The sequence below is a fragment of the Pteropus vampyrus genome, unplaced genomic scaffold (genome assembly GCF_000151845.1).
Source record: "Pteropus vampyrus isolate Shadow unplaced genomic scaffold, Pvam_2.0 Scaffold27, whole genome shotgun sequence".
Taxonomy (NCBI): Eukaryota; Metazoa; Chordata; class Mammalia; order Chiroptera; family Pteropodidae; genus Pteropus; species Pteropus vampyrus.
The window spans coordinates 5,095,292-5,120,041 of record NW_011888808.1 but is presented as its reverse complement, the minus strand read 5'-3'; the positions used below and the strand labels follow the sequence as shown (position 1 = coordinate 5,120,041).

The window sequence follows — 24,750 nt, the reverse complement described above, 5'->3', positions numbered from 1 at the left end:
TAGAATCTCAGAAATGAAATTACAAAATGATTATTTTAAAAAAGAAAAAATACTTTTGATGTGGTTGGTGAGACAAGGAATATAATGAAATAATTTAGAATAAACCTTTGTGTGGTGATTAATATGGAAATAGCCAATTTTACATACTAACATAGGAACATTCTCAGTACCTCCATAACAGCCATGCCTAGTCTTGTGTCACCTTATTATAGCTTTCTTTAAATTTCTCAGAGATAATTATATTTTCCTCTCTCTTTGTTTATGTTGTTTACCCACAATTTGATTAAACAACATTCACCAATATTTGGTATGTTTTTAGAGATTTATTTAAATATTGATTGAGGTAATAGGGGAAAAATCTATATATAAAATAGACTAGACTCTATCTAGTACCTCATGGAATATTCATTCTAGAGTGGGGATCAAACAGTAAAAATCTAAACAAAAATTTTTCATGTAGCTGATTGTAATAAGTGCTATGGAGGGAACAAAGCAAAGATGGGCCTGTTACTGGTCTGAAGGTTGTTCATTTCTCAACAAGCGGCTGCTTTTTGCTGGGTGAGTTTTTGTTCCCTACTTTACCTTAAAGCACCTAGTGAGCTCTCAAAAAAAAAAAAAAAAAAAAACCGTTGCCGCATATCTTGTTTTTCCTTCAATCTGCTGTTATACTTTGATAGTGGAGAAACATTACAGAAATGTATTTCTTAGGGAAAATAGAGAGAGAACTTTCATTTCTCTCTAGATAAGGTGCAGTTCACAAAATGCAAAAAACTAGTTTTGAGTGATACATTTTTCATTTTCATCACTGATATAGTTGACAGTTATGTGGGGGGGGGGAACACATGCCATGAAACAAATACCTAAAAACATGTGTGTGGTTATTTAAAAGTACAGCTCATCCTGCGATTGCATTTGGAAGTCAGCATCGCTTTCTGCTTTGTTTCTGAGAGCTTTCCTTTTCTGCAAAGTAGGTGATACTATGACCAGAGGATTGTTTCATTTCATAAATTTTTGTTCAGATGATGCTTAAACGCTATTGAAAAACTCCTGCCTGGTCTACAAACCTGTGTTTGAGGTTTTCTTATTCTCTGTTGCTAACTTTGTATCATTTTTTATTCACGTAGCTTTGAGGTGATTGAAAAGAGGTAATTTCTCCTATCGTTTAAATTCTTTCTGATATGAAAAAACATTCTGTTATAAGAATCCTCATTACAATGACAGTTCTCTTTTAAAATTTGTTATGGAACTTACACGTTTCGGACTTTCAGTGCACATGTGTTCTGTTGTATATTGTTATTACCTTTTCCCTTACTGAATGTCATATTTTATATGCAATCATCAGACACTTTCATGCTCAAGTGGTCATTAGCTGTGTGCTCTCCGGCTGTTCAAGACTATTAAATAAAACTAGTACCCCGACATTGGAAATGTGCCTGACTGGCTTCTTGCCTCTTCAGGAACCACTGGCTTAGTTCTGGCTGCAAATGAGCACTTGGAGGCTTACCCTGATCCAGTAGCTCTATTTCCTAATTCTGTATCTTCTTCCTGTATGACACAAAGAAAAGGTGGAACAATACTGATTTCTAGCAGAGGCATACCATTTTTTTTTCTTCTTTTCTATACATCTAGCATTATAAGCACAGCACTCTTTGAAGCCACCTCACATTTTCATGTGTCCTAGAAAGTGCCATAACTAAGGTCAAATATGCAAGTTGCTTAACTTTATTTAGTCTGAGAATTCTCTTTTTGAAATGAAGAATTGAACCAGAGGATCTCTGGTTTTTTTTTTTTTTTTTCCCTGAGTTTTGCAAAATGGAATGATTCTAAGTAAAGATTTTATTTTAAAAATGTATGGGTAAAATATAAACCTTACATTAGGGTTCCCCCCCCCCACTAATCGTATTTTATTTCTTTGTAATTTAAATACATGAAGCAATGTTGTTTGCCTCATAAATATTGAGAGCTATCATACTACCACCACGAGTAAGTGCCTCCTGTGTTCTAGAGTTTTCTAGTGCAGGGATCTGAAGAGGAGTAAGATTTAACCTGTATCCAAAAGTTCATTTTAGCAGATTTAAAGTGAATCATGATTATCACTGTCAAAACTGACAGGGATTTAGAAGCGTGATCCATTCTCTAATCAGAATCAGGAGCGGTTTGGCTAAAGAACATCTGATTCTGTACATTCTCATTCATCCTAAGGCATTTCGAATTCTGCAGCCTACGAGAACATATCCTTTAGCATCAACAGAGCTAATAAATCTAATATGGCTGCTGGCTAGGAGAACGACCCTTCTTCCCGCATACCCCTGTTTTCTCCTTCCTTGCCCATTCTCATAGCCCACTTATGATGAATATATTCATGATCCATGATGTGTATTCTTGCCTACAACGTTCAGAAGCTAAAAATGTTTGGTTACCAGTCATTCACCACCTCACTGAACATATTTTGTCAAAGGTCTGCTGTGACTCATAAGTTTGAGTTTGTGCTGGCATTTTCTAGAGTCTTCATCCTGACTGAGGCTGTTGATGAGTCTCCTTGTTGCCATGCCTTCCCTACCTCAACCTATTCTCAGCCCAAGTAAGTGAGATTTTGTCACTGTTCTAGGCAAACATCTCACTTGGTCTAAAAGCCAAAGACTTTGCAAGACTCGTCAAGACCTCTTTGTCATCCATTCTGCGTTCCCTCTCCAAACTCCTCTTCTTCTGCTCTCCCGGGACTCATACCCCTTCAGCTATCCTGGTTTCCGGTTGATCATATAGAATTCCATCATGCCCCTTCTTCGGGTGGGGCCTTTGCATTTTGATGTCCCTCCTACACAGAAAGATTTTTCATATACACATATACACATACATATATATTTACATATATATTTTTTATGTGTGTGTGTGTGTGTGTGTGTGTGTGTGTGTGTGTGCGTGTGTGATCTGTCAAACCAGGCTCACCCTCATTTCCTTCAGGTCTTTACTCAAATATGACCCCTTCAGGAAGACTTTCCCTGACATCCCTCTTTAAAATAGAAATCTTTTAACACTACCTATGCCATTTCCAATTTTGATGTTTACTAAACATGTCTCACATCCGACACACTATATATTTTACTTATTCCATTTGTTTGTGGTTGGTATCCTCCCAAGGGAATCAAACCTCTTGATGACTGAATTTGTTTTGTTTCTGCTATGTTATTTATTTACTGTGTTTATTGTTTGAATCCTTCCCATATAAGCTCTGAGCTGATGAAAATACTATTTGATTTGTTTAGCTCCATGTCCTCTCAATTCATGTATATTAGTTGGATGCTTAAATAAGTCAAGGAATATGAGGTTGTTAGGTTTTTAGATGGTGACCAATCCTGGAGATTCCAAGAGGTCTAGATCACTTCTTTGGTTTTCTTTCTCCCCATTGCTGCTCCGATGCCCCTCAGTATTGTAAGTGAGAGGAGAGAATCTGGAGCTCTCATAGATATTGGAAAGAGCAAGAAGCTCCCCTGAATTGGCAGTTCTGACTGTCCTTGAGTAGACAGCCGATGAAAGAGGCTCCTTCCTAAATTAAACTGCATCAGAGCTACCGATGTTCGCTGTATGCTGGCAGATATATCCCAGTTTCAACCTCAAAATATTTAGTCAAATATCGATAGTTCCAAATGTCTTATATATTATTCTGGCAGCTAGACCTTGACGGTAAGATGAAACTAAAAAGAATTTTCCATAAACCTTTGAAAGTTGAAACAAACTGTCCAGAACTAGTCAGTCAGCTAAATTGATTGCTGCTTTATAGGATTTGTATATTTTGTCTGTGCCTCTTCTGTCAACATTCTTTATGTCTGATATGAATCCTGACTTGTTCAGGCACCACTTATAAAACCGTGGCCATGGAAGGAGAGAAACTGCTTTGCCATAACTGTGGTAATATATAACTGGCATATTCAGAGTTGATTGCCTACAGTAGTTCTAAACAATATGTAAAGGTCAGAAAAGTACAACTTTTTTGACAAGTCTATGTCCTGTCCTTACCACCCACCTAGAATAATAATTAGATTTATATGATTTTAAATCAATTGCAGTGTTAATGTGCTTCATCATTTTTGAAAACCTTCCTTTATTCAAAAGTTAGAGTTTTGAGAAGAAAAAGCTCACAATCATGTTTTTTATTTATGTCTTATACAAAGGTGTTTTCTTATCTTAATTGATTCATAATTTAGGCCTGTTCATTTTAGACAAAACGGAAGCTTTACTTTTTAATACTATTCTTTTTCATATTTGGAGGCCCAATTATTGAGGAAAATGATTTGCATCTTAAAAACAATATGGGATCTTCTTTTATTGTACATAATTTTGTCAGAATGTAGTAGGCACAGACAATTAACTTGCGTCTGAAGTTGTCTGACAAAAGAACAACAGGAAAAAAAATCTCAGCTCAGGAATATTAGAAAAACTATTGTTCTGTCTACTAGAGTTAAAGAAATTAAATATATTAACATCTGTGAGAGATAAAAGATATATGTCTGAGGTCAGTAAGGTAAGATTGAAAAAGAATGTACAGTATATTTTTGGAGAGATGTCTTTGCTGGTACATGGAAGTATATCTCATTTATTTTACACTAAAAGAATTTATTTTTATGAACAAACCTCAATGGTAATGAAGATTAAAGAAAAAAAGATAAGTCCAGTATGGTACCATTTAGATAGAAAATAATACAAAATAAAATTACGTAGTTTTTGGATACATATGTTTTGACAAAAATAGAAAAAAATGCACATAGACACCAGTTTTATGACAGTGTTGTATTTGTGGAGGAAGAAGAAAAAGGTTGAAATGAGGCTTATTTAGATTTTTAAAAAATAAATTTCTGAAGCACATATGATGCTTTACTTTGTCTAAAATCCGATATTTAGTTATCTGAATTGCTATTGTAGTATTTGATGTATTTTAAGATACGAACATTACGATAAATATACTTAAATGCATGGACAATATCAAATTTTATTTATAGAACCTATTCAAAAATTTTTAACCATTTCCAAGCATTTCAGCTTGTGTTTCACTATGTACATTATTGAGAAAAAGTAAAATGCTGATTTTAATTTTTTCAAAATACAACTACATATACAAATACGTTATAAAATTTTATTTCAATATGAAACATGACATAATTTTATATACCAATGTCATATTTAACATATAATATTACCAATATTATAACATCTATATTCTGATATAGATATTTTTATTTTTAAAGACACAAAGAGAGAAGTATTTATAATTTTACTGGACAGTTTATAATTTTATTGGACAGGCTCTGGACAATTTTCACTGAAGATTTTGTTTTTCACTTCACAGGAAGAAAGTCTTTATTGTTTTATTGACAACGAGTATGTTGCAATTATCTCTTTATGCACAAGTGTATTTTGATTTTCTCCCACATAAGAGGTCCATCACAAGAAAAAAAAACTTAAATTTGTTTTTGAGAAAAATAAATTAAATTTGATTTTGAAATGTCAACTAAGAACTTCCAAACCTACAGAAAATTTTTATGAGTTTATTATAGTTTACTTGAGCCAAACTCATTTCATGCCTGGAAGCAAGATCTCAAATGCTCCAGAGAATGACACTTTTTAGGAAGATTTTTTGATGCTTAAAAATATTAATCCCTTTAGTGAATATTTTTTGGGAGGTAGGGGTTAGATCCATTGACGACAAAAGAGTATACGCTTTGTATTTAGTGAAATTTATTTGAATTTAACATGCTCAGTCTTATGCTCTTTGGATGTGGGAGGAAGTAAAAATATCTCAGTAGCTGTCAGGATGTGTGAAAACTGTCTCAAGTTGATATATGCTAGAATTTTTGTTTGTTTGTTTGTTTGTTTGTTTGTTTTTTAGGGAGGTCATTTCTAATGTTCAGTGACTGGAGTCAATCAATTCCTAATCATTTACTGAGCTTACACTCTGTCTTAGATGTAGAGATTGGGGCGTGGAAGTGGATAAAAAGGTAAATAAAAATTACAATGAATTTATAATTTATATAGAAAGTTTAAAAAGCATATGCATGTAAAATTATCTATAAAGATACATATAATTGAGTCCCGAATGTATAACTCAGACCATGAGCAGATCTGGGAGTTTTGGAGAAGATTCATTAGGGCATTACATTACTTCATCATCATCAATGTACCTATAAACCCAGGTAGCTACCTTGTAAAGGGGTTAGTCATAGAGCCTACAGTTTTAGAATTGTAAGGAATTTGCTATAGTCTGAATGTTTGCATTCTCACAAAATTCATGTTGAAACCTAATGCTCAATATGAAGGTATTTTCAGTTGGGGCCTTTGGGAAGCAATTAGGTCATGAGGGTAAAGCGTTCATGAATGGAATCTGTGCCCTCATAAGAGACCCAGAGAGCTCCCTTGCCCCTTTGCCAGATGAAGACATAGTGAGAAAATGGCCATCTGTGATCCAGGAAGAAGGCTTTCACCAGACACCAAATCTGCTGGTGCCTTAATCTTGGACGTACCAACAGTCGGTTGTGCTCACTCAGCTGTGAGAAATAGTATTTTTGTTATAGCAGCCCAAAAAGATGATAATAGAATCTTAGCAATTACTCTTTCGCCACCTCCCATTTTGCATACCATTGTCAAAACTGTTTTGTGATTTTTACCTGTATCTCCTGCAACTACTAAAAAAGTAGATTGCATCCCCAATTCATTGGTGTCCAATATCAATGTCTGGTAGGAATTTTTTTCCCCCCATTATGTATATAGATCATTAAGGTGAGTGATCATCTGCTTATTCAAGAACACATCTCATACAAATTAACTATTATCATGAGCATAATGTTGGATAACATTGGGTTAAAATAATTTAAAATGGACATGATGGCAATACATTCTGGGTATCTAGAAATTACACTCTTAGGAATGGGACTGAAGGCTGATTATTTATGAAGCAAAAGTTCAAACCAGTTTAGGAGACAACTGCAAACTCTGTAAAGCTGGTTGCTAAGTACTTCCTTACCACTTGTTTTTTAAATCCTTTCAATTAACATGATATTTACTTAATAATTTAAGTATCACTATTGAAACTGATGACTATGCTAATTTTATGCACAAATAATAACTGAACAAGCATAAAACCTTTTTCTTTGTTGAACTTTATATTTTTATTAACGTTCTAAATTTCTATTATACCTTTTAAACTCTGGCCTCAATTTTATTCTGACATAGTGATTTCAAGGAAGTACTGGTTCCATCTTTTACCCATATAACTTATTAAACAAATGGATGATTAAATAGTCCTGGCCACTTTATAGAATCATAGAGGAGAAAAAGATTATATTGTAGAGTTATCTAAGTAATGCTTGAGCATTACAACAGTTTAACCAGATGTTTATTCATGATCATGAAACTATATACGAACATGTTTTTTAATTGGACTTGTCTTTCCTTTGTAGTTTATTTTATATTCAAATTAAGTGACATGTTAAGAAGTATCTAGAATCATTGCATAGTGTCAGTAATAAATTTTCTATCTTCTTATCCTCCATGTTTTTGAAAAAAATAATTACTTGAATATTTCAAGGTCCTCAGTCAAATTTTTAATTTCCGTAATCTTTTTTGTTTTAATGTGTTCTTCTATAGGTTTATTCTATACCAAATCAATCAAAATTAAAAATAACTCAAAATATGAGTTTGTTTTTGTATTGGTAATATATATATACAATAGTGATGTGAGTGTCCTAATCTTTAAATGTTTATAAAAGTGTTAATTTGTACCTTTAAATTGAAAAGACAACACAGAAAAAGTAATTCTAAGTAACCTTTTACACATTTTAGCAAGATATAAATTAGACCCTCTTCTACAAAAGAATATAAATTTTGTGTGAGCATCTTAATTTTAGGAAGGAAATGTATATATAAAGTATTTAACTTAAAATACCTGATACTGTATACTAGAAACATAAAATGTATTAATCTAGGTTTTAAACTATTCACTGGATAAAATTTGCGATTTAGATTTAAGATTCATATGTTCAAAGGTTCATATTTTTATTTATGCCTACCTAAAAACTGTTTTTAAGATCTTCAAACAATAGATTGAAAACTATGATACAATATTAATAAATAAGTCCATTGATAAATTTTAAAACCTTCATAAATTGTCTTAGGGGTTCCAATGAGCAATATATGACCTGTATCAAAACACACCCTTAGGGATTCAGATGGCAAATTCCTGGAAATTACAAATCCCATTGAAGTAACCATTAAATGTCTTCATAGCTGGGAATTCATTTAGAAAGATCTCATGCTTGCCAAGTGAGTAATGTATCATGATGTTTTTCCCACTTAATCTATTATGTTAAGATCACCAGCATGCTCCTTGTTTAATAAACAATTGCTTTCTTATGAATAAATAATATTAAACACCTGTACTAGGAAGATTTTTCGTATCATAAATAAAAGAATACATTATCTTATATATGAAGCCAAGCAAACAAATACTGTTTAGTTTCTGGTTGTACATCCATAGCTTGTAGCAGGAAATTAGGATGATTTTGTTTGCAAATTTTAGTGAAATTTCAGTTAGTGAATCTCATTAAATTTCAAAGAAAACTTATTCGTTTAGTTAACTAGACCCAGAGATGGAGCAAACTTAGTTGCCTGTAATGGATTCCGTGCTGTTCAAGAACCCAGATTGCTTCAGGCTCTCTTCTCTTCAATTCAGTTTTTAATTCCTCCAGTGATAAAGTCCCTCATAATTGTAAAAAATAGACAGTAGTAATCTAGGTTACATGCTTTCTTGTTTTTGCCTAGCAGGTGTGAAAGAGGTAAGAGAAAATGAGACAGAGATATTGAGAATAACTGAAGAGATTCTCTCAGAAGCCAACCCTTAAATTAATCAGGAACGAAAGGCGCAGGATTCTTGAAATTTCCAAATTTGGATGTAGTTAAGTTTTCTCTTGAGGGATATTAATTGAGGTGGGAGTAGAGTATAAAAATCTAGATATGAGATTATTGAAGAAAAAGGAAAAAAATGCTGGCTGGCTATTGTGGTTTTTCTTCTCAGCCCTGAGTTCGTTTATTCCAGTAATATGCCTAGAAACTGATTATATTGCTATTGGATAGGTCTGAAGCTTCACTTAGCTGGTCATGAAGTGAAATTACATCAAGCATCCATTTTAACTAATTTGTTTCCATTCTTGTCAATGGATCAGAAAGTCTTTTGGATCCCCCTAGGTATTTTTATTAGCTTAAAATTTATCTGGGTTCTCAAAATATCTAGTTATTTTTCTCCTCCGAGTTCACAGCCCAGAAAATACCCAGTCTTATTTGGAAATGCTAGGGAAAACTTATTTGTGCTGTTATCATGGTTGCCACTCAACCACTCAGGTGTACCCAGATACTTACTCACTGGGCTCTGCATCTTTGAAGTAACTTAGGTCTGAAGTAACTCAAATAACTTTGGCTGAAGAGCCAGATTTCTTTGTAGTTGGAGCATCATTTTTCTGCCTGGCCAGTCAAAAGTTTTTCCAGTTACATGATTTTGTAGACCTTAGAGTGCAGTACATCTATTTCAGTCCTAGAAACTCTATCATCATTTAGGGACTAAAAAATGCTCTCTTGCAGCACGACTATTAATTACAAAAAATTACATCTTGCATCTGATGGTTCATTAATATTATTTGGTCTCAAAACTCAGGGATCTGATCATGCCCATGGAAATAAGGGAGCCTATTTCAGCTGCAAAATCTCTTAGCAGCAGCATCCCTACCTAACAGAGCACAACCTCTACAATATTTTTGAAAGGCAATGTGCCATCATTCATGTATTTTCCAATATCTGAGTTAGGAAGCATTTTTTCATCCTCTCTTAAGGGTCGTAAGGAGTGGGTTGAGTGAATTATGCATAATACAACCACTCTATCACTCTCATTTTCTTACTAAATGAATCTTTTTTATACACAAAACTTTTTGAGCATCAAAGCTTTTTGATCATCTCGGTCTTCACTAGGTCCATGTTTTAATTAGCTAAATAACCAAGCAACAGAGCAAACCCCATTATCATGTGTAGAGGTTAATACAATAATTCCAAACTTTGTGAGATGGACAATCATATTAATAAATGTTGCATTATAAAATTATTTTCTTTAACCCTGGATTTAGTACTTTCAAAATATATTCTTATGCATATTTTCTAGATTTTGCTGATACAAATCCAAAAATTCTTTCAGTGTTTTCAAGCTTAATCATCCCTTCTAGAATTTGAGTTTATAATTGTCTCCCTGGGGCACACTGAGTTCTGCTTCTAATTTAGATCAGGAGATAATTAGGAGTTGTGGAAGATGGGCATAATAAGAATGGTTTTCCCTTGTAAGGTAACTCTCAGATGAATTTGTTATTGGAATTTTAACAAAAGCAAAAAAAAAATAGCTTCCTTGAACATGGAAGGAAGGGCTGCTTCTGCTAATAAAGAAGACTCAGAGATACTTGGGAGTTTAGGGGATACTGAGTCATCTGGATCCTATCATATCATATTTCCCTGCTCTAATATTCAGACTCTTACTTATTCTCAATGAGTTCACTAGCTTTCATATTGTGGTAATAATGAGACTGTGTATGCAATCAACGTTTACATTTTGTAATTGGCAGTATCAAACTTTTGAGTTTAGTGCTCTGCCTTAGGTCTACGGTTGTAGATGATACAAGATTATTTCATCAGTCATAAAATTCCTGTGGTTTCCTCTTTGGGCCTTGAGCCAGATTTTAGGGCTTTGAGCTCATTATTCATTTTTTTAAGCTGTTAGTTCAGTTTGATACAACCAATTTACCGTCACAGTTCACACATTCTCCATGCCCCTTGTATTCTTTCAGAACAGCCACCTGGCCCCTCAAAGCCTTGTGCTCAGTGGGCATTTTACTCTGGGTTACCATAGGTCACAACTTAATTAGCTATTTTGCTACTGCAAACCCCGGGATGATAACATTTCATTTTTAATTTCAGCTGGATTTTTTTTTGAACCATCAGTTATACCAGGCCTAATAATAAAGTTATCATTTCTTCTATTGCTCTGAGGTTTCCAGGCGTTGCCTGCAACCACTTTTGCCAATATGTATCATTTCAGATTTTGACACATCAAGTGTATGAGTCCAAATTCACGTGTAGGTGTTCTAACTGCAAAGGAGGCTAAGAAATCTATTCTTTGGGATTATTCCTTGTGATTCATAAATTATAAAGCAGATCATTCAATACGTTGGAAGGATATTCAAAATAAACTTGTCAGCAAAAATAATGACACATATATAATATAGTGATTCTTATTTTGGGGCATTGTCTAGTCATTTTTTTTATTTTTACTTTCTTTCATTGTGGTTCTCATTGTTTTTTTCTTATTAATTTGCGATAATACTTCATCCCTAAGAGATATTAAATTCTTTATCATATACATTGCATGTATTTTTTCCCCAAATATGCACATTATCCTTTAAAAGTTTTAAAGACTTTTAAAAACATCATATCCATAATTGTAGCATAGTACTTTTACAATTACATTTGATTCATTTTGCTTTATATTCCATTAGAATCTTAAGTTGCTGTGTTTTCCTTTTCCTCCAAATGTTGCTCTCAAAGTACCCAAATCATGTATTTTTTTTTAACTGATATGAAATTAATGTATATTTGGAAATATAATCAAAGCTTATATTCATCAACTATCTCTTTGCTATTTTTGTGTAAACAAAACAAAACAAAACAAAATCTTAGTAGTTCTCTTACACTTGAGTCTGCCAAGTCACCTGGCCTAAAAAAGTTACATGGCCAGGATAGAAGTTTATGGAGTGGGGATGTGTCATTAACTGAACTGGGAATCTCTCCTCTTCAGAAGTTCAAGGTAAAGAGTATAGACACGTAATCCTAGCAGAAAGTGCAAATAAAGACTTAGAAATGGTTACTTAATTATTCGTTTGTTGTTTCTTTTATTAATTGTGGTTAGCTATCTTTCTATTCTTTTGTTCTGTTTTCATTTTAAAATCTGAAAATATTAAACAATAATTTCACTTTTACATTTACTCTTTAAGTTATTTGGAGTTTATGTTGACATCTCTAGGCTATGATGATCTAATTTCTTTTCAAGTAAGTAACTAATTTTATAAACAAATTTGACCGGATATAAGTAGTTTTCCATGTTTTAAATTAGTTTCAATTCTTTTTTGGGGGGATGGAGAGGTAAGGTGGTGAGGGGGGAGTACTGTGAGTATTGAAAAAAAATCAAATAAGCCAAGATCACTAAGTTGTCGAAAATACCACAAATGGTATTTTATCATTATTACCTTCAAACCCAAAATGAAGACACTCTTTCAAAAAGGTATGTCGAGTTAGTGCATTCCAATGAAAAACAAAGCAAAAATAAAGATAGATGGTTAGTGAGACTCTTAGGACAAAAACTCTAAAGACTATATACTACATACTGTTGCTTATGAAAAGTGACTTTTTGAACTCCTGTGAACCTAAGCATTCTTGCCTCTACCTTCTCCCACATACCTCAAGTGCCAATTTTTCCAGCTAATCTCTTTGCCAACTTTTACAGAGTAGAATTTACTAAGCCTTATCAGCCATACACTTTAGTGTAAACGAGCTTTTCAATATTTTTCTGAGCTTCGGCTTAGTGCATTGCAGGATGTAAACCAAGTGTATGCTTTGAGAGTGTACAGAATATTTTAGAAAGTAAAGGGAATGTCTTGGAGAGCATATGAAATGTCTTAAGGAATTTGGTGTGAAATTAGAGTCTAGAGTTTCGGGTTTTTGGATCAGCTATGCTAGTATTAACCCTTGGGAAAATAATTTACCCCTATGACGACTTGGTATTTATAAAATTACTGATTTGGATTAGATTAACTCTGAGGTCTTTTTGAACATTAAGCATTTATGAAAATAGCTTAGAAATGGGAAAACAGAATGATATATAAAAAAAAAAAAACATGGCTTACATTGTAAGTGTGCATATGAATTAATTAGGTAACATTGCTTAATGTCTACCATTATTCAGGACTTCACCCAGGTCCTAATTTCGGTCTTTTTTTTTCTTTAAACTTATACATTTTTGTTTAGGGTTTGCTTTCGATGATTATATACACATATATATGTGTATATATATATGTATATATATGTATATATATATTCTAGGTGATGTTACAATCTTGTGGTTTTGGATTGAGGGCAATTTTGCTCCTACGCCCCCAGGGAACATTAGGTAATATCTGGAGATAATTTTGTCCGTTGCGACTGAGCATGGGACATTACTACTGGCACTGGGTGGACAGAAGCCGGGGTGCTACTGAACATTCTACTTAGGTCCAGATGGCTCTCACAACAAAGAATTATGCAATCTAAAATATCAGTAGTGCTATTCTCAAAAATCTCTGATGTAAATGTATTGTGAATACAACTTGTTGCATGTGCCAGGGACTGAATTTGCCATTTTTTTATCAGTAATAATCATGCAAAGATTTTTGACTAAAGAGATAAGATATTAAATTCAATTGAATTATCATAATGAGAGATTTGTGTTTTTCTAAAATCACTGTCTCTCTTAGATGTTATTGAAAAAGTAAGATGTATTCATAAGATATCTGCTACAGGAATGATAGTGCATGGACTCTGAGGACCAGTATTATCTATAGCAATGCCACAGAGAGAATTTAGTGGACATACAAATTGAGAAACATAACACTTTGGGCTTAGTCAAGTGGCCTAATAAATATATGAATTTGATACTCCTGTTTATCTGGAATCAATGAAAGCATCTGAATGCCTACAAAGACATTCTGGAGAATACATTTAATTTGGTTCACATCTAAGTTCTCAGGAACCATTGATTGTACAATACTTTTATTTTAAATATGGAAGTATTAGTTATGTCCAGATTTTCAAAAATAATTGCAATCTGGTAATAGCCCTTACTTTGTACTAACTTTATTCACATTTATCAATGCTACCATTTGTTGTTATATCTAATTTATACTTTCTTATTTTGTCTTTTGACTTTAAGAAATCCCTAAGTGTAGAATCCATATTCAGTATTCTTCTCTAATAATGCAAAAAATCTTAACTATATAATGCTAACCATTATCCAAATTTATTGCTTAAAAAACAAATTTTTGATTCTCATTACTCTTGGGAAACATAAAAAAAATAATTCATCTTTTAATGAATTAAGTAGTGAACACTTAAATATTACTTAGTCTTTGTAGCAGAAAATGAGAATAAAAGTCTACTTTTTTATTAAACCTGGATACCTCTTAAAAATTACTACACACAGGCCCCCTCTTTTTAATTTGCTGAAAAGAACTAAATTCATGCAATGTAATGGCATATATCCTTTTTTTTTTTTTTTTTGGAAAAAAGCATAATAAAATAATTATAGGTAACATAGCACAAAAAGGGTATGGAGCTCAATGATATAATTTCGAGTAATTAAAATATAAGGCATGCACCTAGGCAATGTGAAAGGATAAATGAAAAATGCTGTAGTCAGAATCATAACCTTTAATTTCCAAGAGATCTGGGTAGTGAACATCTTCTATGACTGATCACATTAAGAACCACTTCATGCTTCAAGCCATAATTTCCAAAAGATATGGCATGCTCAACCTCGATTACTTCATTAAATTACACATATGAATTAATTTATAACCTCATCAATATGAAGAGGGTCAGTCTAATGGGTAGACTTGAAAGTGAGAATCCAAACTGTTTCTGGAAATCAAGTGGAAGTTGATTTCCAGAAGGCTTTTTATATTGTAGCATTGTATTCACCAGAATACAATGGTGAATATATATCCATGATAAATATAAAAGGTTTTAAGGATTCTCCCTGGTCTTAGAAAGGAGTTAAGTTATTTATTCATTCTTTATTTGATTTGATTTGTTGCTAATTGGAACATTATTCTATAGTGTGCTTAGTACTTGTGCTGTTATTGTGGCTGCAACAATAAAACAATTAATATTAGATTACTTTATTCATGCACAATGTATTTTAGGGGCTAGATGACAGTTAAACAATAGATAAAAATAACAATAGTATCACTGTATGATAAAATCTATGAAAGAAGCAAATGAGGTGAAGTGAACAAGAATGTCTTTGAGGGCCTTAAGTAGAATAGTCAGAAATTTTTGAGAAGGTGACATTTAAATTGAGACTTTATAAATGTGAAATATGTGAAATGTGAGCCCAGGATATTCCACATATGAGATTTAGCAAGTCTTAAAGATCCTGATGCAGAAATGGGTTTGATGTATTGGTGGAAATGAATAGAGGCCCGTGTATCAGAAGAAAATCCATCAAGAGAAAGAGATGAGAAATGAGTTTAGAAAAATATATATGGATAGTATTATGATGCATTGTGATTAACTTGAGTAACATCAGAAAATGAGGGGAGGAAGAAATGAGGAATTGTTGTTCAATGAGTATAAAGTTACAGTTATACAAATTGAATAAGTTCTAGAGATCTGCTGTACAACGTAGGACCTGTCGATAAATGTTGTCATCAAAAAAGGAAAAGGATGCAAGAAATCTTTTGGACAGGATGGATATGTTTATTACTTTGTTTATGGTGATCATATCAGGGATATATGCATATGTCCAAACTCATTGAAATATATACATTACAAATGTGCAATTTAAAAATATATATTTAGTATACCTCAATAAAGTTAATCAAATGAGAGATAGCACATTTAAAAATGTGTTTTAATGGATTAGAGAGGTGGCCACACTCACCAGTGATTTCAGAACATGTGAATGTCTCCAGGTACTTGACACCTGTAGTTGAAAATGGTATGATAAAGCCAAAATCTGCACATCTTCATCAGCTACTGTTCTAGCCAATAGGAGAGCAGGTGGAGACCATATAAAAATGAGCCCTATGCTCTTGGATTTTCTTAGAACAAGCAAATGGCAAAATGAAGAATGAAAGCCAAAGTAAACATGGGTTTGATGTCATGCCCTATTTTAAACAGGTGCCCAGAATCCATCCCCAAATGTCACATTTTAGTCTCATTGTCAGAGAGAATTATTGCAGATACCACCAACCTCATAGTTGTTCCTACTTCTCTATTTACCTTGTTCGGAAAACAAAACTCAGTGCTAGCTTCATCAGATGTGGCCCCAACAATGAGAAGGTGTGGAGAACAAGGGCAAAAGAAACATGGTAGGACTGACCGCTGACCCATTAATTGGCTCTGCAGTATCATGCTGGCTGCTTTGCCAAGTACTTATCAACCTTCTATTATTTAGAATTTAAAACTTTGATATGCACATCCTCAGCTACAGTCAGATCAGCAAATACAGTTCCATAACTGTTACTTTTTCTGTTAATTAACTGTTAATTAATTTCAAATTAATATTGTCTAAATTCTGTACCATATGATCAGGTAGTTACCATTGAAAGGGTTCAAACTCTAGAATTAATTTCATGACAATACGATACTTTTCTCTCTCTCCATAGTTGTAGAAAGGGAATCTATTGCATGTTGTGTTATGCAAAGTCCCATTATTCAAACATGCCTTTCATCTATACTTGTTTGCATTTTCCTATTCCATTTTGCATTTTTATTGCAATAATATGGTTTAGCCTTGTATCTCACAGAGTTTGTCCTATCAATAGCAAATAATTATTTTTAACACTTTCAGATCCACCATGTTTGTATTATTGCTGTATCGTAACACTGACCATACAATGGGACCCTTTTCAAATTATTATAAGACTATTTCTTAGCTGTCTGATCTGACTTTAGTCATACTCTTCTAGAATGCATTTTTACCCATAAAACAATCTTTTAGTTTTGCTATTTAAGTATCTGTCCAAATATATAATGCCTCAGATTAAAAGTTGCATTTGTCGTTTTTCTATTCTTAAATGCTTTACTCAACAGACATCCATTTATTGAATAGTTAGTCAATGTGTTCTCAGTGGAGGTAGGAGAATAAGAGAAATCCAGTTCAGAAAGGCTTTCTGTTAGAAGTCATCCTACTCAAAAAACTGAAAATATTTCATCTATTCTATGTACTGTATCTTCATAAAGAGATGAGTTCTTTAATGACCAATAAATAATGTGCTCCCAAATTAGTTTATTTAAAGCTTGAGACAGTCCTCTGGATGTCTTATGTAGCAATGTTGTTCCAATTTGTATTTACTGAGACTGTCTTCACCAGCTGCCCTAAATACTTTCAAGGACATTCTTTCACTTTTATGGTAAATGAAAGCTGTCATTTCCTTTTATTTCAGTAAAGAGAATGCTTGCAAGCCAAACAATAGAACAAAGGATACAATGAAAATGATGAACAAAATTTTGGAAACTACTATACAGAAGAGAGAGAGAGAGAATACATAGAAAGTAAAGATGATTTAATCTCTCTTTTTGAAGGCAATGCTATGAAAATGAGTCTTATCCAACCACCCAGTTATTTATACTTGCTTACAGATATGTTAACAGTGGAAAGTACAAACACGTTTTTCCTGAGTTTGCTTTTCTTATGGTACTTTTGCTAATTCCAGTTATAGTCAAACAAAACATGAAATCGTAACAGTTCAATGCTGATTCCACTCTCCAGCCTCCATACCTTCTCTATTGATGATTTGTACTTCAATTACCATAAAGTTTTAAGAAACAGGTACCTCCAGTAAGGGTAGAATGAAAAGCATTACAGCGCACACTTTAACATTTTTTTTCTCAATGGAAGTGCTTCTAGGATTATCCTAGATGATTACTGTGATACCCACAATCACTTACTTGCAGTTTGTCTCGGAAGCAGAAGATTTGAGTTACATTTCTTAGAGGGGTGTGTCCTCATGCTTTGCAAATAGGATAATGCACAATCCCAATAAAGAAATCCAATCATCCTTAAAAACGTCTCAAATATAATAGTAGCATTCCTTCACAGGCTGCCACTACCACAGATATTTGTTGACAAATTAAAAAACTATCCCACATTCCCAAAGTTCAATTTGCGTCACATCAATTTCATTATATTGATTAAATGAGACCATAGCAATAAATTTGAACAAATGAAGAAAATAACTTTTTAGATTGCTGTAAGAAATATGTGCATATTTGGGGACCATATATTTTCTTAACTGACTTCTGAATTTCTAAGGACCATTGTGTTTAAAAACCTTTTTTTCCCAATATTACAGAAAAAAGAATATTGAAAATCTATATCATTAACAGTTATAAATTATTGTGGTTCATCAGTTGTGGGAACACTTTTACTTCTTGTCAATAAGAGAATAAACTTTTTATTCAACTATGTCATCAATTGAAAGATGTTTTCTACATTCAAAGGTAGTAAAATGTAAAAAAAATGCATCTTTGAATTGATGAGATCATAAGAAATGGGGTTTACACTAAAAAATTTGTAAATCTTAAAAATTTCCTTTAAAAAACCTTATTGTAATTGAAACTAAATTAATTATGGCATTTATTGTAATTTAAGGAACTAGTCTTACTTCCAATGGGCCTCTAGATTACTTTGTTACTTTCCTACACATATTTAAAAAAACCGATAATGTTTTTCTAGACTATATAATTCTTTTATAAAATTAATTTGATGTTATTGTATTAGGCATATATTAACATGTAACAAATTATCACAATATTTAGCTGCTTAAAACAATATGCGTTTATTATCTTACAGTGGCAATGGGTCAAGAATCCAGACACTGTTTTAGTATCTCACAGGTTACAATCACGGTGTTGTGAGAGGGACTGAATAGATGGTTGTTGTTCATTTACTTAGGGGTTGTTGGGCTGAAAGCCCCAGCTCCTTGACGGCTGTTGGTCATTGGCCGGGGTCAGTTCCTCGCCACATGACCCTCCAACATGGCAGCTTGTTCATTCAATAATGCAAGCAGAGAAGGCAATAGAGAGAGTCCGCTGGTAGGATGTGATTTACAATCGTTGGAATTAATTAACATCCCTTTGCCATTTCTGTATTCTGTTGGTTAGGAACAAGTCACTAGGCCAGCCCAGTTTTTTTTTAAAGGAAATTTTTAAAAGCCCACAAGGAGGAAGGGGTTACACATGGTTGTCAATACTGGGAGGAAGGGATCCTTGGGACCATTTAGATGTATACCTACCACAATAATTAATAAAACTCTACTCTGAAAAATAGCAGATAGGTATGTGCTATTTTACAGATAGGCATCTGCTATTTTACACAACTTTTCTAGTGATCTTATTTTATTTTCTCCCCTATAACTTTATTTTTGCTCTTTTACAAGTTACAAGCAGTCTATTGTTAGAAGATCATATAATAAAGAGTAAAGAGACAAAGACTTTTAAATTCCTAGGTTAGTTACTAGCTATACTGCATGAGACATAGTAATTTCTCAGCCTCGTATGATTTAGCAATTAAATTGGATTAATAGTTAAAATGATCTTGTTTCATGTATCCTGTAAGGGAAAAATGTTACTTTCCAAGAATTTATTGAGTGACTTTGGATACAAGGATCCATGCTAGATCCTGGGAATGAAAAACTAAGTAATAAATCATCCTTTCTCAGAGCAGTAAATAATCTAAATGAGAAACAATATTTAAACTATTTAGAAATATGTCTGGCCAATAATAGTCACTCTGCTAATGTTGGTCCTGCAGAAGCCCCCTTTTTTTCTATTTACTTTTGCTAAATATTGATTGCTGATCCTTCACTGACAACAAAGGAGCAATTGTTATACACTTAGGAGATCAATGGAAGGGCATCAACCCTTCTTTCTCCAACACCCTCACCTGTTGGTCTTCATTTCTTTACCTCTTTATCATGTACCACTTTCTTCCCTACCCTCTAAAAGCACATAAGTACAAGGCACTTAAAATCTCCTCAAAGATTCAAACTGAGGAAAATAAATACTGAAGATGAGAATATTGCCAGGAAATATTTATTAATGTTAGTATGAAGATTTCACCAGAAATAAATTAAATCAATATATAATCTCTATGTTCAGAGATAATAATTCCATTTGGTAGAACTACTTAACATTGCCATTCAGAGGAAAAGTAATGTTTTATTCATAGGTGTTTTTTGAAATCGAGGCCAAACATTCATATTTATAATATGAAAAACACATTAATATTTAAATAACTGTCTCTAAATTTAATCAAATACAATTAGCATAATGGAAGTAAAAATACAGATGACCCTAGTCAATGCATGTTTTAAATGGACTATAAAACTATTGTTTATTAAAATTAAGATTAAATAATTCAATTTATATTTAAGAAGCTATTTAATGTTGTTTTCTATATCCCAACACATGCATCATAAAGATTCTTTGCCTTATTTTCTCCATGTATATAATAAGAACTCTAATTCACAGTATTTTAAAAATTAACAGCATTTGTGAAAGTATCTTGCTCAGTGGTTTGCACATAATAATTGGTTGTATATGAAAGTTAATTTTTCAGAACTGTCTCAAGATAAAATTAGCTCTACAAGCAAGGATCAACTAGTTAAAAATGTCCGGTGTGTGTATTAATTTGAAATATTTTTAAGCCCAAGATCCCAAAAAAACATGCTGATAATTTTTTACTGGGTTCCCTTCCCTATTCCTCTGCTCTGCACCCCTGTCTTTTATTATAATGGTTACCAGATGTTATTGCCTGAATTCTGGGACTAGTAGTGTAAGAAATGAATGACCGCATTAATGGTAATTCTCATGAGTGCCTGACCATGGAGGCAAAGCCAGCTGACCCTGGAAGTCAGGATACAGGCAGCAGCAGTGAGGATGGCTCAGGCCAGATTGGGACATGTGCTTGCAGAGAAGAACAGAAGCCAAAACATTGCAGGAAAGCTCACACTGCCTCGTGTATCAGCACCTGGCCTTTCGGATTCCTGTTGGTCTCTGTTGCAACGTAGCTAGTCTTTAAAAACCTACATGATCATCATTTGAGGGGTGATCATTTTGGTAGACACCTCTAGAGTTGTGTGGCCTTTGATGTAGCCTAGGTGGCTAGATAACTTTCTAGTAGTGTCCTGTGGCAATCTGCTACTGAAGTCTGTGGTCCCTCTTTCTTGTCTTCTAGTGTGTGTTCTGGTTCACAAGTGCCTTCTCCAGAACATGCTCAATTGTATGGGGCTCTGTGAGGCTGCCCGCTAAGTCACCCACCCAGATGCATTAATCAGCCATTTCTATCTGCCATTCAGTCTGTGCCTCTGACTTTTCCTCCCCACCCCTCAGCCAAGCCTCAGTGATATTGACTAGTGGCATAGAGGAACAAGAAAGTGCCAGAAGCCAGGAGACTCGCCCCCTTTGGCCACTTGTCACTCTCTTTCTTTTCCTGAGAACCCTTCTTCAGAACCCATAGTGGTCCCCGCCTTTCCAGTAGGGTAGGAATAGACATTTTATCCTCATTTCTCTCCATATTGAGGTTCTTAGTAAAGCTTTACAAACTCAACAATTACTTTCAAGGTATTTATTCCACAAATATACTAAAGAAAATACAATTTGAGACTCAGTGCTAAGTAATCAGAACACCCTTGGAGCCTAACACCCCAAACCTCAAACCTCCAGCCCAAAGAATAATCTTAAATCAATTGGCGTGTAGCAATGAGCAACATGTGTCAAGGGAAATTTTTCAAATGCACAAATTGTAATAACTTTTAAAATGCTACTTATTCTGTTTATATTGTTAATATCTCTATTTCTCTCTATTGAATTTTAAGTTTATTTAAGAGTGTTGTACCTTTAAATCCTGATTATGTATCACAGTATCTGGTTTATACTAAGTATTAAATAGTTCATTGACTGGATTAATTAAGCGATGGGATGATAAACATTTTAATGGTTTATTTTCACAAAAACATTGGGACAATGCAATTTGCACTATTATGTAATAATTTGAAATTTTTTGCTAAAATATTCAGAACGTAAGTACAGTCACATGTCTTTTAATGACTGGGATGCATTCTGAGAAAACGTTTTTAGGCGATTCCCTCAATGTGTGAACATCACAGAATGTACTTATACAAACCTATATCCTACTGCACCTGAGCTATATGGTACAGCCCATTGCTCCTAGGCTACAAGCCTGTATAGCATGTCACTGTGCAAAACAACATGAGATTAAATCAAGCACAAGAGAAAATGATACATGCAGGAGATGCTGTAAACACGGGGGTATGAGGTTGCTTAATCATGCATACTGTTATACAGCAAACTTTTTTTATAGTTAGAAAGGTATACTCTAAAGTAAAAATGTATAGTAAATACATAAACCAGTAACATCATCATTTATTATCATTATCAAGTTTTATGTATTATACATAATTATATGTGCTATACTTTTATATGACTGGCAGCACAGTAGGTTTATTTATACCAGCATCACCACGAACATGTAAAGAATGCATTTCTCTATGTCATTATAATGGCTGTGACGTCACCAAGCAATAGAAATATTTCAACTCCATTATAATCTGATAGGACACTGTCATATGCACAGGGTTTGTCACTGACCAAAGTGTTGTTATAAAGCACATGACTATAAATCAAGCCATTCAAGAGCAATACATACTGTGTTGACAGGTAGAGTAAGGAAAATTACGAGAAATGGCTCAGTTTCTAACAGAATCCGTTACTGCTCCATACCTTTTCTCATTACTACTGTTTTAAAATGTGATAAATCCATTTGCAGTCTGCTTAATTTTATGAATGTTTATGTTATTACTAAAATATGCACAATGTTGTCTCACATGTACTGATTAGTGTCCTTCTCCTAATGTATTTTTTGTTAAGGATATTTTAGTACCAAACTAAGGATTCAAAACACTGTCAGGCAGCTAAAATGTCCAGGCTGATGATGTCAAAAAGAAAACAAAACGAAAAATACAGAGGGCTTTACTTTAAAATATAAAATTCCTGTACAACAATATTGAGTTAATAATTTTTTTATCATCCGATAATCTTTAATATTTAGGTCAGGCTAAGAGATAAAATATTTAAAGTTGTAATAAAACACTTTTATGAAAATCACAGAATATTTGTTTTTGCTTCAATATGAACAAAACTTTCATTTATATGTTCTCATAAAATCCTTTGCATCTTAGAATGATACATAATTCAACTTATTTTGAGAAATTATTAATTTAACTTTTTCAGATATAATTTTAAAAGATATATCTAACAGACATCCCTAGACAATAAAGTGTAAAATACAGTATTTGGAATTCTAACTCATAGCCCTTGAATTTCTCTGAGATTTACAAGGAATTGTGAGAAAGCTTAGTGTATAAGTCATAAAAATATAATTTATAATTTATATTTGAAATTTGTGTGTGAATAAATTGGGGACAAGAGAAGCTCGCTGGTGTCTTTCAAAAACGTTTGTTCTTGCAGGTAATGCAACTCTGTCGAGTTTTTTTCCTAGTTGGCTTTCCCTAAAGTGTGCCCTTCCCTATCTTTGTTCTGTTCCATCAGATACTGTAAGTCTAGATCCCTTTGAGAATAACATTCCCACCTTTGTGTCTGTCTCCAAGGGGAAATGTAATTTTACTTCAGTTATCTAATTAGCAGTAGGAGTCTCTGTGCTGCAGGCTTCTGCATCAACACAAGTGTGATGAGCCAGCATGCTGACATCAATGAACACTTTATTAAATTATACACTCCCCTGAGCAGGCTCAAGCTTTCTGAGCCCTAATGTTTTATGCTTTATTACACTGAATCCCTGTTTTCTGAAATTGTGTGTCCAGGCCAAGCTAAGGATGTAAAGTCCTGATGAGATTATGTAGATATTTTTCAAGACAAAGATATTTGGCACACTGTTAGTTGTTAGGTTTAGTTTGTTGTTTTGACAACTGATAACTGGTTAGAATGACAGAACGGCAGGAAACAATACTGGTCATATATCTTAGGACATGTTTTTCTTTAGAGCATCAATGTCTCAGAGTAGAAAAAAGAATCCATTTATTGATCTAAATAAAATTTCAAAATGATAAACCTTTTCCGGGTACTGCATATTTAGATTTATAAATAGTCTGTGGTAGTTTTTGTTTCCTCAATAATTTATAAAAGTACACATTTTAAAATGTTTTTAATTATTAAAATATTGAATATTTGATAAAGGAAAATGCGATGAAGGTAAGTATCCTTCTTTAAAAATGACATTTATCCTTCTATATAATAGCAATCCTTACAGGTATGAGGTGAGGAGACCTCATAGTGGTTTTGATGTGCATTTCCATGACGGTTAGTTAGTTATCTTTTCATGTACCTGTTGGCCATTTGTATGAAAGTATAATTTGTCTGCAGTAATTAATTCTTTCTAGTGTAAAATTCTATGAATTTTGACAAATGTATACAGTCTTATAACCATGATCACAGTTAAGATAGAGAACATTTCATCTCCCCAACAAAGTCTCTTGTAGATTTGTATCCCTATTCCTTTGCTTTTTCAAGAATGTCATATAAATGGATATATTACACTATATATGATTTCAAATCTGGTTTGTTCCACTTAGCATAATGCATTTGAGATTCATCTATTTCGCATGTGTAAATAGTTCATATATTTTTACTGATAAGGAGCACCAAAGCTTGTTTGTCCATTTACTGATTTGAGGATATTTGGGTGGTTTCCAATTTTTGATGATAATGAATAATGAATTAATGTGGGTATAACCATTTACATATGGTTTTACATGAACAAATGTTTTTATTACTCCTGGACAGAAACCTAGGATGGCAGTATTACATCATATGATAAGT

The 24,750-nt window shown here is 33.2% G+C and overlaps 1 protein-coding gene across 1 annotated transcript in view; it reads left to right on the top strand.

Annotated features, from left to right (window-relative positions):
* The window catches only part of CDH10 (cadherin 10), a 143,909-nt gene that overhangs the window by 19,888 nt on the left and 99,271 nt on the right, over positions 1–24,750 (top strand). The window lies entirely within an intron of this gene.